A 16,054-nucleotide genomic window follows, 5' to 3' on the forward strand; every position below is an offset into this window, starting at 1 on the left:
GCGCCTGGCTCCTCACCTGCAGGGGAGTCGCTTCACAGGCGGTGAAGCAGGTCTGCAGGTGTCTGTCTTTCTCTCCTCCTCTCTTTCCCCTCATCTCTCAATTTGTCTCCGTCTTATCCAACAACAGCAGCAGCAACAACAACAATAGCAGCAACAACAACAACAATGGGAAAAAAAATGGCCTCCAGGAGCAGTGAATTCTTAGAGCAGACACTTAGCCCCAGTGATAACCCCGGAGGAAAAAAAGAAAAAGTTTATAATGAAGAGTCTTCTATGCATGTGTGGTAAGAACTGAACTTTATGTGAACATCTCAATAAGAACAAGCTTGATATCAAGCAAGTACTTTTTCTATCCAAACCATCAGCATGGGAGGGAGGTCTCTCCCCTTATTTAAACATTGTCCAAATGTTTTATAATAAATAACTTAAGACACCAGGGGTTATATGAGCAGTCAAGTGTGTGATTTGAGTGTCTGGTAATCATTTGGCAGCTGCCAAGAGGTTGTAAGTAATAACATAAACAACTTTCCTAATGTGATTAAAAATAACTTCTGATTATTCCAACTTCCAAAAATAACTTCTGATTATTCCAACTTCTTCACTTGGAAGAGGTCCAAAGATGATCTTGAAAGGGACATAAAGAAAGACAAAATGGAGGGCCAGGTGGTGGCAGGTCTGGTCGAATGTGACCTTTATCATGTATAACAATCCAGGCTCAAGCCCCAGTCCACAGCTACAGCTTCATGAGTGATAAAGCAGTGCTACAGGTATCTTTCTCACTTGCTCTCTGTCTTCCCTCCTTTTTTTAGTTCTCTCTGTCCTATCAAATAAAAAAGGAAGGAAAGAAAAAACAGATTGGAAGAGATGGCCACTGGGTAGGGTAGATTTTTTAGTATAGGCACCAAGCCTCAGTAATAGCCTTGGTGGTAATTTTAGAAAAAGATAACGGGAGAAAGAAAGAAAGAAAAAAGAAAGACAATAGGTGTGATAATTGGCCAACAGGTAGTGTCAGATTAAAGAGCTACTTACTTTATAATCAGGCTTACCGACTAACATGAGTCTGCTTTTACTTATTGTTTCAGCCATTCTTAATTTGCCTCTGTGCAAGGAGAATCATACTGAAGGTAGAATTTATTTACTCAGTAGTTGCTTACTGAACCACTCTGGGGTAGGCACATCAGTGAAGAACACTGTGGGGGCTGGGTTGGTAGCACACCTGGTTGAGTGCACGTTACAATTCACAAAGACCCAGGTTCGAACCCCTGGTCCCCACCTGCAGAGGGAAAGCTTGACAAGTGGTGAAGTAGGGTTACAGGTCTCTCTCTCTCTTTCCCTCTCTCTCCCCTCCACTCTCAATTTCCAACTATCTCTATCCAATAAGTAAATAAAGATAATTAAAAAAATTAAAAAAAAAAAAGAACACTGTGGACTTTGGCCCTACTCCCAAGAATCTACGTAAGGGTAGGGTTATGAGGTCAGGGTAGGGACAAAAACAAAAACAAATTTTTGAGGCAAAATGATGGGAGGTCACTGCTATTGGTTAAAGAGACCCACATTTTGAGTTAAATTTTTACTTTTTTCCCAAAACACTGTTGTCAACATTATAGTCCCAGGAAGTATTCAGGAATGCAGTAATGAAACTGTGGTTGATTTTGTGCCTTTATAATGTTTACATTGTTTGTGACCTTTGTGCATGAATGTTTTTTTGCACATGGCCAGTCATAAGATGAGCTGGGTGAACTGTTTCCCCAAAAGACCTTTGACCAAATCTTTGATGAACAAACAAGACCTGTTTTCAAGAAGGATTGACTTACAATTTCCTATAGTGTAATACTTTTTTTTTTTTTTAACAATGAGAAATAAGAACGAAAGCTGGAAAATGTAGTGGTGAGACAGACTGAGTGAACTTTTATCTTTTAAAGGACAACTACCATTCTCAGCATTTCCAAGCCCGTTTTTTTTCCCCTTTGATTTAATGAAAATAAGAGTTCGTTCATTAATGCAAGACTTTTTTTTTATTTTTGTAGTTATTATTGAGATCATCGTTGTTGGATAGGACAGAGAGAAATGGAGAGAGGAGGGGAAGACAGAGAGGGGGAGAGAAAGGTAAGACACCTGCAGACCTGCTTCACCGCTTGTGAAGCAACTCCCCTGCACGTGGGGAGCTGGGGGCTTGAACCGGGATTCCTATGCGGGTCCTTGTGCTTTACACCACCTATGCTAAACCTGCCGCACTACTGCCCGACTCCCAATGCAAGACTTTCATTGAGCCCCTACCCCACCTGCCAGTCACTGAGGTAAGTATTGAGGTGTAAGGAAAAACAAGATAGAATTGGCATCTTGCACTCTGATATGTAACTATAGAATTTGAGAAACAGGAAACAAAAGTTAGCAGACTGATATAATGAAACATGGAGACCCCAGGAAGGGTTGACAGGGACAGTGAGAGGTTAAGTTCTTTGAGGAAGTAATGGCTCTTCACTGCTTTGATCTGACTGCTTTTGTTTTCTCAGTAGAAAGAGGGAGGTGGTGGGGAGCAGGCAGTTAAGTGCACATAGTATGAAACACAAGGACCCAAGCAAGGATCCAGGTTCGAGCCCCTAGATTCCCACTTGCACGGGGGAGGCACTTCACAAGTGGTGAAGCAGACCTTCAGGTGGCTATCTTTCTCTCCCCCTGCCCCTTTTTTTAAATTTTGATTTATAAAATGGAAACACTGACAAAACCATAGGATAAGAGGGGTACAATTCCACACTGTTTCCACCACCAGAACTCTGTATCTTGTCCCCTCCCCTGATAGCTTTCCTATTCTCTATCCTTCTGGGAGTATGGACCCAGGGTCATTATGCTGGGATGCAGAAGGTGGAAGGTCTGGCTTCTGTAATTGCTTCCCCGCTGAACACGGGCATTGGCAGGTTGATCTATACTCCCCAGCCTGTCTCTCTCTTTCCCTAGTGGGGTGGGGACTCTGGGGATGCAGGGCTCCAGGACACATTGGTGGTGTTGTCTGCCCAGGGAAGTCCAGCTGGCATCATGGAACCTAGTGGCTGAAAAAAGAGTTAACAACAAAAAAAAAAAAGCCAAACAAATTGTTAACTAATCGTGAACCTAAAGGCTGGAATATTGCAGATGAAGATTTGGGGTCTTCGTTTTGGAGATAGCTAGTAGGTCTATTTTAGGTATATTCCAAGGGGCCCATGACTATACTATCTCTATCTCCCCTCCTCTCTCAATTTCTCTCTGTCCTGCCCAATAAAATGGAAAAAAAAGATACCCAGGAGCAGTGGATTCGTAGTGGCAGCACCAACCCTCAAGGAAAAAGAAAATTAGAAAGAGAGAGAGAAAGATGGAGACAGAAGGAATAGAAGAGAATCTGCTACAGCAATGAGTCTTCCTCTAGTCCAGTGGGGACTGAGCTCGAACCTGGCCTATGCCCATGACAAAGCAGGTGCACTATGCAGGTGAGCTAGCTTACCAGCCCAAGGAAGTAATGTCTTTCCACAGAAATCCTGTTAAGACAGAAAGAGTAGCAAATGAAACATTATCTATTTTGAACTTAATAAGTCTTGAATTTATTAAGCATGTAGAGATTCTGAAATAAAAGGTTATCATACCACAATATTACACAGTGTCAGTACTTTAGGTTGGTCAGAGTGTGTCAAGAGGAAACATTTTAAAGAAGTAGACTTCATCTCTCTGACTTGTAAACAAAATGCCCCCATTTTTTTTTCTCTCTAATGTTTCAGGTCAGTTTGCACTTACTGTTTTTCATCCTCCCATGAGTTGCAAACTCTAAGCAACATAGTAAAAACACTGCTATACCTTTGTCAATAAACACACTACTACAAAATCTGGCTACACAGGTAAGGCAAAGGGCAACTCAGGTCTTCAAAACATCATGCTGCTCTGAGGTACTGTCAAAGGCTCATTTAAAAAAAAAGTAGGAGTAAAATCAATGAACCAATGGCAGGCTAGGGTGAGCTAGTGATAGGAGGCAACCTGGACCAGATGCTGTGTGTGTCTGGGAGAAAGGGTAAGAATGCAATGACCAAAGAAACTAACGTACAACAACCAGGTTTTCTCTTCGTAGTCATTTCCTCCCTGCTCAACTAAATATATTCCTCTGGATCATTTAGCTGTGACTATGAATTAAAAAGTGTTAAGGTGGGGAGTCGGGCGGTAGTGCAGCGGGTTAAGCGCAGGTGGCGCAAAGCACAAGGACTGGCATAAGGATCCCGGTTCGAGCCCCCGGCTCCCCACCTGCAGGGGAGTCGCTTCACAGGCGATGAAGCAGGTCTACAGGTGTCTATCTCTCCCCCTCTCTGTCTTCCCCTCCTCTCTCCGTTTCTCTATGTCCTATCCAACAATGACAACAATAACTACAACAATAAAAATACAAAGGCAACAAAAGGGAATAAATAAATATAATTTTTTAAAAAAATGTGAAGGTGTATGCATAGAGAAAGGCAATAATCATGTAATTGGCAAACAAGATATATATGCACAGATATTCATTTATCTATCTATCTATCTATCATCTATCATCCATCCCTCTCCTTGTCTATCCATCTATGCATAACTGATGCTAAATTTACCGGCTTAACAATACTGAGGGTGTCTAGCAACTTGGAATTACAAATCTTGTCAGACTTCCGGAAAGTAGGGAGTGTTGAGCTTGGGCAAGGTGTTTCCTCGCATGCTAATGCTCACAACTGCTCACTGCAAATGTTCACATCTCAGGTTCCATCACTCAGTGAGTCTTGTAGACAGAAGAAAGTACTATTGTTGTTATTTAGAGTCTCTACTTTAAAAGGAACCTCAGAGAACAGCTAGTCTAGAAATCCATCTTATGAAGTATTCCCTTGTAAATGACAGAGAGAGAGAGAGAGAGAGAGAGAGAGAGAGGCATAGTTCACTATTTCAAGAGGCAGCTTCTAATTCTCTGGTGATCGCCATTTTGGAGGTTCTTCCTAATATCCAGGTAAAGTCCCTTTCCCTTGGACTTCCACAAAGAGATGATACTATCTTTTGAGAACTTCTATATATCAGAACTATGCCAAGGAGCATCCTGGACATTATTTCAAGTGGTTTCAACAATAGTCTCAGGAAGGGATTATTATGTGCATTTTACAGATAAGGAACATGATACAAAATCACAGACTTGAGCATCACATCCAGACTAGCCCTTCCTCAACACTACGGCACACAAGCCTTGTTTCAGTTTTGTATATTGGTACATGATGAACAGGTGTAAAATTCCACCACAAAAATGCTACCGCTGTGACATATAGCCTTCCACCCTGCACAGCAATGTTAGCCCAAGGGAGAAAACAGCACAGACAACAGAGCTCACTTGAATTGTACCTTTGCTCTGCCTTGTACACAACCTAGGCCCCTCACTCCAGGAAGGAGAACTGTGCTTCTGTGCTGTCTTTCCCATTCTCCCTCTGTTTCTCTCTAAAAATGTCATCCTGGAATGGGGAAGTCCCAGGGACAACAAGCAGACCACCCACACACATCCTGGGAAAAAAATGTGTCTATTTTCAGGACTGACTGATTTCTTTGTGGTCTTCTCATTAATTTCTCTTAATGCTATCAGGATAAAGTGTGACCATATAGCTATAAAAGTATGTATATCAATCAATCACTATAAAAGGAACCGACCCTCAGAGAGCGACATGAAATACATCACTGCAAAGAGAACTCATTAGGTCTTTTTACTGATGGTGCTAATTTTAAAACATTCCTAGCATAATTTACTCTACAGTGTAAATCAAAGGAAGATTTGTGATCCGACAGTTTAATACTTGGTTTTAACACTGAAATGAACTCTGAGCATTTCACTTCTCAAACTGTTAGTTTTTGTACCTGGATCATGAAGATGAGAATTATGATGGTAACGTTGACATGTTAGAATGATTGTGAACACTGACATAATGCATGTAACGAATTTGGCACAGTGCTCAACGTGCAAATACTATGATTTCTTCACAAGGAAACCAAAATCAATATGACTCTTGTCCAGTCAGGCTTCCTCTAGGCCTTGTTTATGACTTTGGATCTCAGAGAGAAGTAAACAATCAAAATGCATAATAATGTTTCGTTTTGGTTAACTTCCAGCCCACACCTCCATTTGAGTTTCGCTTCTTTCATTTTTCTGTGAAAGCTGCCCTGTATTGTGTCAACTGGAAGCAAGTAAGTACATCCAGTGTTGTATCCAGGTTGTTGTTCAAAGTGACTGCATGGTAAATCTCTGTATGCTCCCATTCAATCAGTCCGCAGTGTTTTATGTTTATTCCCATTTACTTACTAACTCTGGTCTTAGGATTTTGTGCATGTTCAAAAATTAGTGTGGTTTTCTGTCTGTGCCATGAACAAGTTACATCCCCTAGTAAATCTTTGAGTTTTAACCTGCTTCTTTTTTTTCTTTTTTGTTACTATTTAATAATTATTGACAAGACCAAAATGGGAATAGATGGAACATTCCTAAGATAGTGGAATCCATATACAGCAAACCTACAGCCAGCATCATACTCAGTGTGTAGAAGCTGAAGGCATTCCCCCTCAGATTGGATACTAGACAGGGCTGTCCATTATCAACATTACTGTTACTCTTCAACATAGTATTGGAAGTTCTTGCCTTAGTAATCAGCCAGGAGAAAGGAATCAAAGGAATACAGATTGGAAGGGAAGAAGTCAAACTCTCACTATTTGCAGATGACATGACAGTATACATAGAAAAACCTAAACGGGGGGCCAGGCAGTAGCACAGAGGGTTAAGCGCACATGGCTTAAAATTCAAGGATGACAGGAGTGAGGATCCTGGTTGGAGTCCCCAGCTCCCCACCTGTGGGGGCTTTGCTTCATGGGTGGTGAAGCAGGTCTGCAGGTGTCTGTCTCTTCACCCTCTGTCTTCCCATCCTCTCTCGATTTCTCTCTGTCCTACCCAACAACAACAGCAGTAACAACAACAATAACAACAATAAACAACAAGGGCAACAAAAGGAAAAATATAACCTTCAGGAAGATAGCCTCCAGGAGCAGTGGATTCATAGTGCAGGCACTGAGCCCCAGCAATAACGCTGGAGGCAAAAAAAGAAAAAAAAGAAAAAAAAGAAAAATGAAAAAGAGAAAGAAAAAACCTAAAGAATCCAACAGAAAGCTTCTGGAAATCATTAGGCAATATAGCAAAGTGTCAGGCTACCAAATTAACATATAAAAATCAGTGGCCTTCCTCTGTGCAAACACTAAATCAGAAGACGAGGATATCCAGAAATCACTCCCATTCATTATCGTAGCAAAATCAATAAAATATCTAGGAATAAATCTGACCAAAAAAGTGAAAGACTTGTATACTGAAAGCCTGCTTCTTTCTAACCTAACCTTTTGTAACTTTGCAGTCAAAATGATTAACTTCTAGAATGGGAACCAGAATGCATGGAGCCTCTCTCTCCTTCCTTCCTTCCTTCCTTCCTTCCTTCCTTCCTTCCTTCCATCTTTCCTTCCTTCTTTCTTTCCTTCTTTTCTCTTAATTCACCCCTCTTCTCTCTTTCTTGCCTCCAGGGTTATTGCTGGGGCTTGGTGCCAGCACTACAAATCCTCTGCTTCTGGTGGCCATTTTCCCCCCATGTTATCAGATAGGACAGAGAGAAATTGAGAGAGGACAGGGAGATAGAGTGGGATAGGGAAAGATGTATACCTGCAGACCTGCTTCACCACTTGTGAAGTGTCCCCCCCCCCCCGCAGATGGGGAGCCGGGGGCTCAAATCCAGATCCTTGCGTGGGTCATTGCTCTTATTATTATGTGTGTAACCAGTGTGGCACCACGTGGCCCCCTCTCTCTAGTTTTTCCATCCACATACTCCAAGGTTTCTGTGACTTCATCTTTACACTTGTTAAGCTGCGGGAATATATGCTTTCTATTATTATTTTTAGTACTCTGGTAAAAATGACATCAGAACAATTATAAAATCACATTTTGCTCTGTAAAAAAGGCAGCATAGCATTAGAGAGATGTTTATAACCGAATGACTAATTACATGAAGAACTGAACAGCAGTAAACAAGGTCTATTATTGGCAGTGTAGCAGATACAGAGATTATGCATGTACCACCCACATTTCACTAACAGACGTACTCATGTAAGATCCTGATATACACACGTCTAACAGAATTTGCTTTTTAAAGATTTTTTAATATATATTTTATTTATTTTCCTTTTTGTTGCCCTTGTTGTTTTTCATTGTTGTTGTAGTTATTATTGTTGTTATTGATGTTGTCATTGTTGGGTAGGACAGAGAGAAATGTAGAGAGGAGGGGAAGACAGAGGGGAAGAGAAAGACAGACACCTGCAGACCTGCTTCACCGCCTGTGAAGCGACTCTCCTGCAGGTGGGGAGCCGGGGGCTTGAACCGGTATCTTTGCACAGGTCCTTACGCTTTGTACCACAGGCGGTTGTGCTTAACCAACTGCGCTACCACCCGGTTCCCATAAAATTTGCTTTTTAAATTTTCCCAGCCCATAGTCAGTGAAGGGAGATAAATGTATAAAAGCAAGCAGTTTGAAAGTAGCAAAGTTTAGTGAACTGAAAGTGCTAAGAAACAACTACATTGGGAGTCCGGCGGTAGCGCAGCGGGTTAAACGCAGGTGGCGCAAATTACAAGGACCTGAGTAAGGATTCAGGTCGAGCCCCCGCTACCCACCTGCAAGGAAGTCACTTCACAAGCAGTGAAGCACATCTACAGGTGTCATCTTTCTCTCCCCCTCTCTGTCTTCCCCTCCTCTCTTCATTTCTCTCTGACCTATCCAACAATGACAATAATAACTACAACAACAATAAAATAAGGGCAAAAAGGGGAAAATAAATAAATAAATTAATTATAAAAAAGAAACTGCATTAAAAATAAAGGAAAGGGACTGGGTGGTGGCACACTTGGTTGAATACAAGTTACCCTACACAGAGACCTGGGTTCTAGCCCCTGTACCCACTTGTGGGAAGGAGCGTCAGAAGTGGTGAAGCTGTACTGCTTCTCTCCTTTCCTCCTCATTTCCTCTCTGTCTCATCATGTAAAAGAAACAAACAAACATATGTATTTGCCTCCAGAGTTAGCACTGGGGTTTGGTGTCTGCACTATGAATCCACTGACCCCGGAGGCCTTTTTTTTTTTCCCATTTTGTTGCCCTTGTTGTTGTTATTGTTGTTATAGCTGTTGGATAGGACAGAGAGACAACAAGAGAGGAGGAGAAGACAGGGGGAAAGAAAGACAGACACCAGCAGACCTGCTTCACCCCCTGTGAAGCAACCCACTCCTACAGGTGGGGAGCCAGGGGCTCGAAATAACTACATATAATTTTTTTTTAAAGGAGAGACAAAACAATTACAAAAATTACAAAGTTTGGGTTCATTAAGTAAATGTTGGAAGGTAACCTTGAACAACCACATAGGTACTAGTATGACTGATGTTATCTATGATTGCTAATTTGTAAGCTGTGTCTCAGTTTTTCATGTTAGGACCTAGCTTGTATTACACTCTGTTCTGGCAAGAACACTGCTTTAAGCACTTGGTTCCACGCGAACCACTACTTACTGGTACTTCAATTTAAAAAAATCCTGTTCTTTCTAAGACCAAGTTGAGCCATCTCGTCCAAACCAGGCCAGCCCTTTCCTTGCAAGGATTTGGATACTGAGGAGAACAGAATATTGTTGAGACTACTTCTCTTTGGTGGTGCCTTCCTAAATGGGTATATCATTCCCTCCTTCTATATAGACGCTCGGAGCTGCCTCACCTCAGATCTTTTTTTTAAAGTTGGTAGTTGAATATTTCTTTAACTTGGAGGCTGGCTATAAAGCAGTCTAGTAAGATACTGTGTTTACTCAAATCAAAGATACTTTTGTTTGCTTGCAATTTGTAATCCATACAGTCACACAGTCATCAGAGGAAAGGATCAAGTTTGTTCTCTATTCAGCGTTAATATTTCAAGACCGTATACAGGCCTGTGGTCTATTCATAAACCACATATATAGCATGCCAAGGGAGAATTAGATTTGAGTGGACAGTCATATAAACTCTTTAAAGCTGTAGTGATAAAGCTAACACTTATCTGTAAAATGTGTATCTATATTGTTTCTTCCCACATACAAAATTGTGTTTTTTTCCTATCAAAAAGTCATGGGTACTTATAATTAAAAATTGTAAGTATTTATATTTAACTTAGTTAAAATAAAAATTGTTCATAGTAAAGGGTTTTTTTTTTTTTACAAAATTATAATTCCCTTTCTTTTTTTAAAATTTTTTATTTGTAAAAAGGAAACAATGACTAAACCATAGGACAAGAGGGGTACAACTCCACACAATTCCCACCATAAGAACTCTGTATCCCATTCCCTCCCCTGATAGCTTTCCTATTCTTTATCCCTCTGGGAGTATGAACCCAGGGTCATTGTGGGATGCAGAAGGTGGAAGGTCTGGCTTCTGTAATTGCTTCCCTGCTGAACAGGAGCGTTGACAGGTTGATCCATATTCCCAGCCTGCCTCTCTCTTTCCCTAGTGAGGAAGGGCTCTGGGGAAGTGGAGCTCCAGGACATATTGGTGTGGTTGTCTGTCCAGGGAAGTCTGGTCGGCATCATACTAGCATCTGGAATCTGGTGGTTGAAAAGAAAGTTAACAAACAAAGCCAAACAAATTGCCATGAACCTAAAGGCTGGAATAGTGCAGATGAAAAGTTGGGGGGGGGGGGTCCTCCATTTTGTAGATAGCTAGTAGCATATTTTAGTTATATTCCAAAGGGCTTGTGGCTATACTAGTTTTTCTTTTTCTTTTTTCCCCTGAGACTGAAATCTGATATGCAGGTGAATCCAAGTTATTGTCTGGGGAGATGATGTCATGGCTGGGAAAAGGACCAGAAAGCTGGATCAGGGAAGAGAGTTTACTTATTGGATAGAGAAAGCCAGAAATAGAGAAGGAAAGGAGTGATAGAGGGAGAGACCAGAGAGACACCTGCAGCCTTGCTTCACCACTTGCTAAGCTTTCCACCCTGCAAGTGGGGACTGGGGGCTCGAACCTGGGTCCTTGCACACTGTAACTTATATGCTCAACCAGGTGTACCACTACCTGGCCCCTATAATCCCCTTTCTAATGTACTATGATCTTTATTTTTATTTATTTATATTTGTATTGGTGATTTAATAGTGATTTGCAAGATTATAAGAAAATAGGGGCTTAATTTCATACCACCACCATTCAATTCTATTCCAACTGCCCCCCCACGCTGTCTGAAATAATAATCACCATAGTTCTCCCAAAATCACAGTTATGTAGTTGACTCTCTCTCTCCCTTCCTCTCTCTCCCACCTCTCCCCTCTCTATATGTACTCTTTTCTTCTTTTTTCAGGTTCATGTATTTCAACTCTCTATTCCACTTATGAGTGAAGTTATCTATTTTTTCTCTTCCCTCTCAGATAAGAGCAACAGTGCCTACGTTTCTCATATGTCATTCAGAATCTCTTCCCTCTCAGTGATGGTATAAAACCAAAACTTCCTTGTTACAAAAGTTTCAGGTCCCAGTGAAACTAGAGTTCAGAGCCCTCTGGTCATCTTCCCCTAATATTTCCCCCCTCTGTAAGTATATGAACCAATATATTTTGGGGTGCAGAAGGAAAGAATCTGGTTTCCGTAATTGCTTCTTCACTGGACACGAACATTGGCAGTTTGGTCTATATCCCCAGTCTGTTTCCATCTTCCCCTAGTAGGGCAGGGCTCTGGAGAGGTGAGGTTCTGGGACACACTTGTGTGGTCATCTGCTTATAGGATGGAATCATAGTAACATCTGGAATTTGGCAGCTGAAAGGCAGGAAGATATAAATCAGAACAAAATGTTGAATAAACAAGAGACTAAAGAGTTGGAACAGAACAAACTGAGAATAGGAAGCCTAGGGCAAGAAGAGGCGAGGTAGGATACTATTTTGGGTATGTTTCTAGGAGCCCAGGACTTTAGGATCTTTGCTTGAGCTTGATAGCTAACATGAAGGTAGACTGAAATACTGTCTGGGATGATGTGAGAATGGAAAACAGAACTTGAAATCTGGGTTAGAGCAGAGAGTGGCTCCCCAACTTGAAAAGATATATAAATACAATCAACTATTTGTCACATCACTCTAACCCAGGGCCCATGCATATTCATATTTAGCACAGAAACCTGTTTGACTTCCAGGTCTCTGTCAGTCTAAGCTTATAGTCCATTTCCACAGCTGGGAACATTCTAGGCTGCACTCAGTTCAGGACCAGTCCTTGAGGGGCAGAGTAAGATGACCTGACCTCTCTTTGGAGAGTGGGTCCGTCCTTCCTTCCTTCCTTCCTTCCTTCCTTCCTTCCTTCCTTCCTTCCTTTCTTTTTCTTTTAATTTCTTTATTGGGGGATTAATGGTTTACAATCGACAGTAAAATACAATAGTTTGTACATGCATAACATTTCCCAGTTTTCCACATAACAATTCAACCCCCACTAGGTCCTCCTTTGCTATCATGTTCCAGGACCTGAACCCTCCAGACTCTTCCCACCCCCCTCCCCAGTTTTTGACTTTAGTGCAATACACCAACTCCAGTCCAAGTTCAGGGCAGTCCTTTTCATTGCTAGTTTGTAGTGAGGGTAAGTCCTGGAGAGGCTCACAAAAACGCTAATGAGGACACTCTTGATGGAAGTGACCAATGATGGTAAAGAGAAGAATCCATTAGGAGTCTAGGCATATACTATCATGTGGGAAACCAAGGATTCTCTTACTAGGATCTCAGGTAATGAGGTGGCTTGGTATTAGCCAAAATGTTTACCATTAAGTGAGCTATCTCATTAAAAGTTTATTTACATTAGAAAGAGTTTTCTAACTGCCTGACCACACCAGGTAAGTGAATTGCAATTGCATGCAAATGGATTCACTTGTAGTCCATGTATTTTTGGTTACACCCTTCTTCTGCATTGAGTGTGCCTTATTCAAATGATGATTGGCAGCCAAATGTAGAGTGCAGATATCACCATGAGCATCTTAGTTCAAACCCCAAGTACCCACCTACAGGGGGAAGCTTTATGATTGGTAAAGTTGTTCTGTGGATGTCTCTCTTTCCTTCTCCTACTCCTTCCTTTTCTCTCAATTTCTCTCTTCCTTCATGCAAAATAAACAATAAGTAAAAATAAAATTACTAGCACCACAGAAACTTCTTGAGGATACATGCAAAAGGGATACCTTATAATCATGGTTAAAATACTTTGAATAGGGAATCAGGAGGTAGCACAGCAGTTAAGCACAGGTGGCACAAAGCACAAGGACTGGCATAAGGATCCCGGCCCCCATCTCCCCACCTGCAGGGGAGTCACTTCACAGGCGGTGAAGCAGGTCTGCAGGTGTCTATCTTTCCCCCTCTCTGTCTTCCCTTCCTCTCTTGATTTCTTTCTGTCCTATCCCACAATGACGACATCAATAATAACTACAAACAAACAAAAAGACAAGGGCAACAAAAGGGAAAATAAATAAATATAAAAAATAAACACCTTTGAACAGTCAACAAATACACTTCTCTCTTTTATTTGGCAGGACCAAGAGAAATTGAGATGGGTATGAAAGAGACCGAGAGACATGCAGACTTGCTTCACTACTTGTGAAGCTTCCTCTATGCAGATGGGAAATGGGTGGGGGTGCTGACCAAGGTCCTGGTGCGTGATGATGCCTACTGTCTACAAATTGTGTGCCAGGCCCTGCATCCCTTTTATATAATGTTCAATGTTTGCCAGTCCCTGTTCAGGCACCAGATGCCGAGCTAGCTTCGCAGGCGGGAGACAGATGACCAGGGACTCATGGCTGAGCTGGTATGCAGTTCAATCTTTATTGATGAGCGGGGATGCAGTGCAAACAATCAGTCTCTCTTCATTAGAAAATCCTGTCCTTTATATCTCCTGAGGCGGAAGTGTCAGGAAGAGGTAGTACGTAGGATAGGGGGTGGGGAGAAGGAAAAAGCACGTGAACCAGTGGGGATTAAACCAATGGGGATTAAACCAGTGCGGGTCTCAGGTAAAGTAGTGATTATGTAAATAGACCACAGCGTTAAGCAATGCAAGCGAACCTAACGTGATGATCAAAACAGAAGGGGTCTTAGAAGCAGAATTAGAAGCAGACCAACAAATGTTCAATTCTGAGATGAAGCAGTGAACAAGGGAAACATGGTCCAGTCCTCACGGAGATTATGGTCTTAATAGCCCAGCAAATATATGTTGAATGAAAGAAGGATTGTCTTTGCTCATGATGAGCTCACCCTCCTTGTCTTTGGCCAGGCATTTCCTCTGTCTAGAACAGCCAGCATCTGGCCTTTCTTCATGTTCATTACCTGTCCTTTAACCATACCCCATTCCCTTTTCAAGGTCCAGATCAAATAGTTTGTTCTCCATTAGGCCCTTTGCAATAAAAGCAGCAACAGTGATGCTGGCTAACATTTATTGAGCACAATGCTGACCTCTCTATTTGGATGACTTCATTTACTTCTTGCAGTTTGCTGTGGGAGTACTCACCAGTGACAGTTTTTGTAATTCAGTCGACAGAAATTTCAGAAGCATTTCAAAAACATGTAACTTAAAAGACACTGAAGTCCATATACCAAGATTTAGAAGAATCCCTTTGACCATAGAATCTAACATGTAAGGTATGAAAAAAAGCAGCTTTATACCTGACCGTATCAGAAGTTACATGGATGAGGTAAAAAAAAAAAAAAAAAAAGAGTTTCCTCAGTATCATTTGAAAAAATTCCAATTCCAAATATATAAGTATGCACATACAGAACACAGTACACAAAAATAATATCCTTTAGAGATCCAACAAGTAGCACTCTGTGTTTTCATTGACTAGTTTTTGTTTTTCCAAACCATTTCTTTTTTTTATTTTTAAAATTTCTTTATTGGGGAATTAATTTTTTACATTCGACAGTAAATGCAATAGTTTGTACATGCATAACATTTCCCAGTTTTCCATATAACAATACAACCTCCATTACATCCTCTGTCATCCTTCTTGGATCTGTATTCTCCCCACCCACCCACCCCAGGAGAGGAATTGCAGGATCATAGGGTAGGTCCATTTCTAGCCTTCTGAGAGTTCTCCAGACTGTTCTCCATAGAGGCTGGACCAATTGACATTCCCACCAGCAGTGCAGGAGGGTTCCTTTGACCCCACAATCTCTCCAGCATTTGCTGCTGTTACCTTTTCTGATGTATGACATTCTCATAGGAGTGAAGTGGTATCTCATTGTTGTCTTTATTTGCATTTCTCTGACAATCAGAGACTTGGAACATTTTTTCATATGTTTCTCGGCCTTCTGGATCTCTTCTGTGGTGAATATTCTGTCCATGTCCTCCCCCCATTTTTGGATGGGGTTATTTGTTTTCTTGTTGAGACTTGCAAGTTCTTTATATATTCTGGTTATTAGCCTCTTGTCTGATGTATGGCATGTAAAGATTTTCTCCCATTCTGTGAGGGGTCTCTTGGTTTGGGTAGCAGTTTTTTTTTATTTTTGTTTTTGTTTTTAGCTGTGCAGAAGCTTTTTAATTTGATGTAGTCCCATAGGTTTATGCTTGCTTTAGTCTTCTTTGTAATTGGATTCATTTCATTGAAGATGTCTTTAAAATTTATGTGGACAAGAGTTCTGCCAATATTTTCCTCTAAGTATCTCATAGTTTGTGGTCTAACATCCAAGTCCTTGATCCACTTGGAATTTACTTTTGTATTTGGTGAAATATAGTGGTTCAGTTTCATTTTAATCATGTTTCAACCCATTTTTTCCAACACCATTTATTGAAGAGACTCTGCTTTTCCCATTTAATAGTCTGGGCAACTTTGTCAAAGATTAGATGTCCATAGGTGTAGGGGCTCACTTCTGGGCTCTCAGTTCTATTCTACTTGTCAGTGTGTCTATTCATGTTCCAGTACCAAGCAGTTTTTTTTTTTCTTTTTTATTTAAGAAAGGATTAATTAACAAAACCATAGGGTAGGAGGGGTACAATTCCACACAATTCCCACCACCC

The sequence above is a fragment of the Erinaceus europaeus genome, chromosome 13 (assembly GCF_950295315.1).
Source record: "Erinaceus europaeus chromosome 13, mEriEur2.1, whole genome shotgun sequence".
Classification (NCBI taxonomy): domain Eukaryota; kingdom Metazoa; phylum Chordata; class Mammalia; order Eulipotyphla; family Erinaceidae; genus Erinaceus; species Erinaceus europaeus.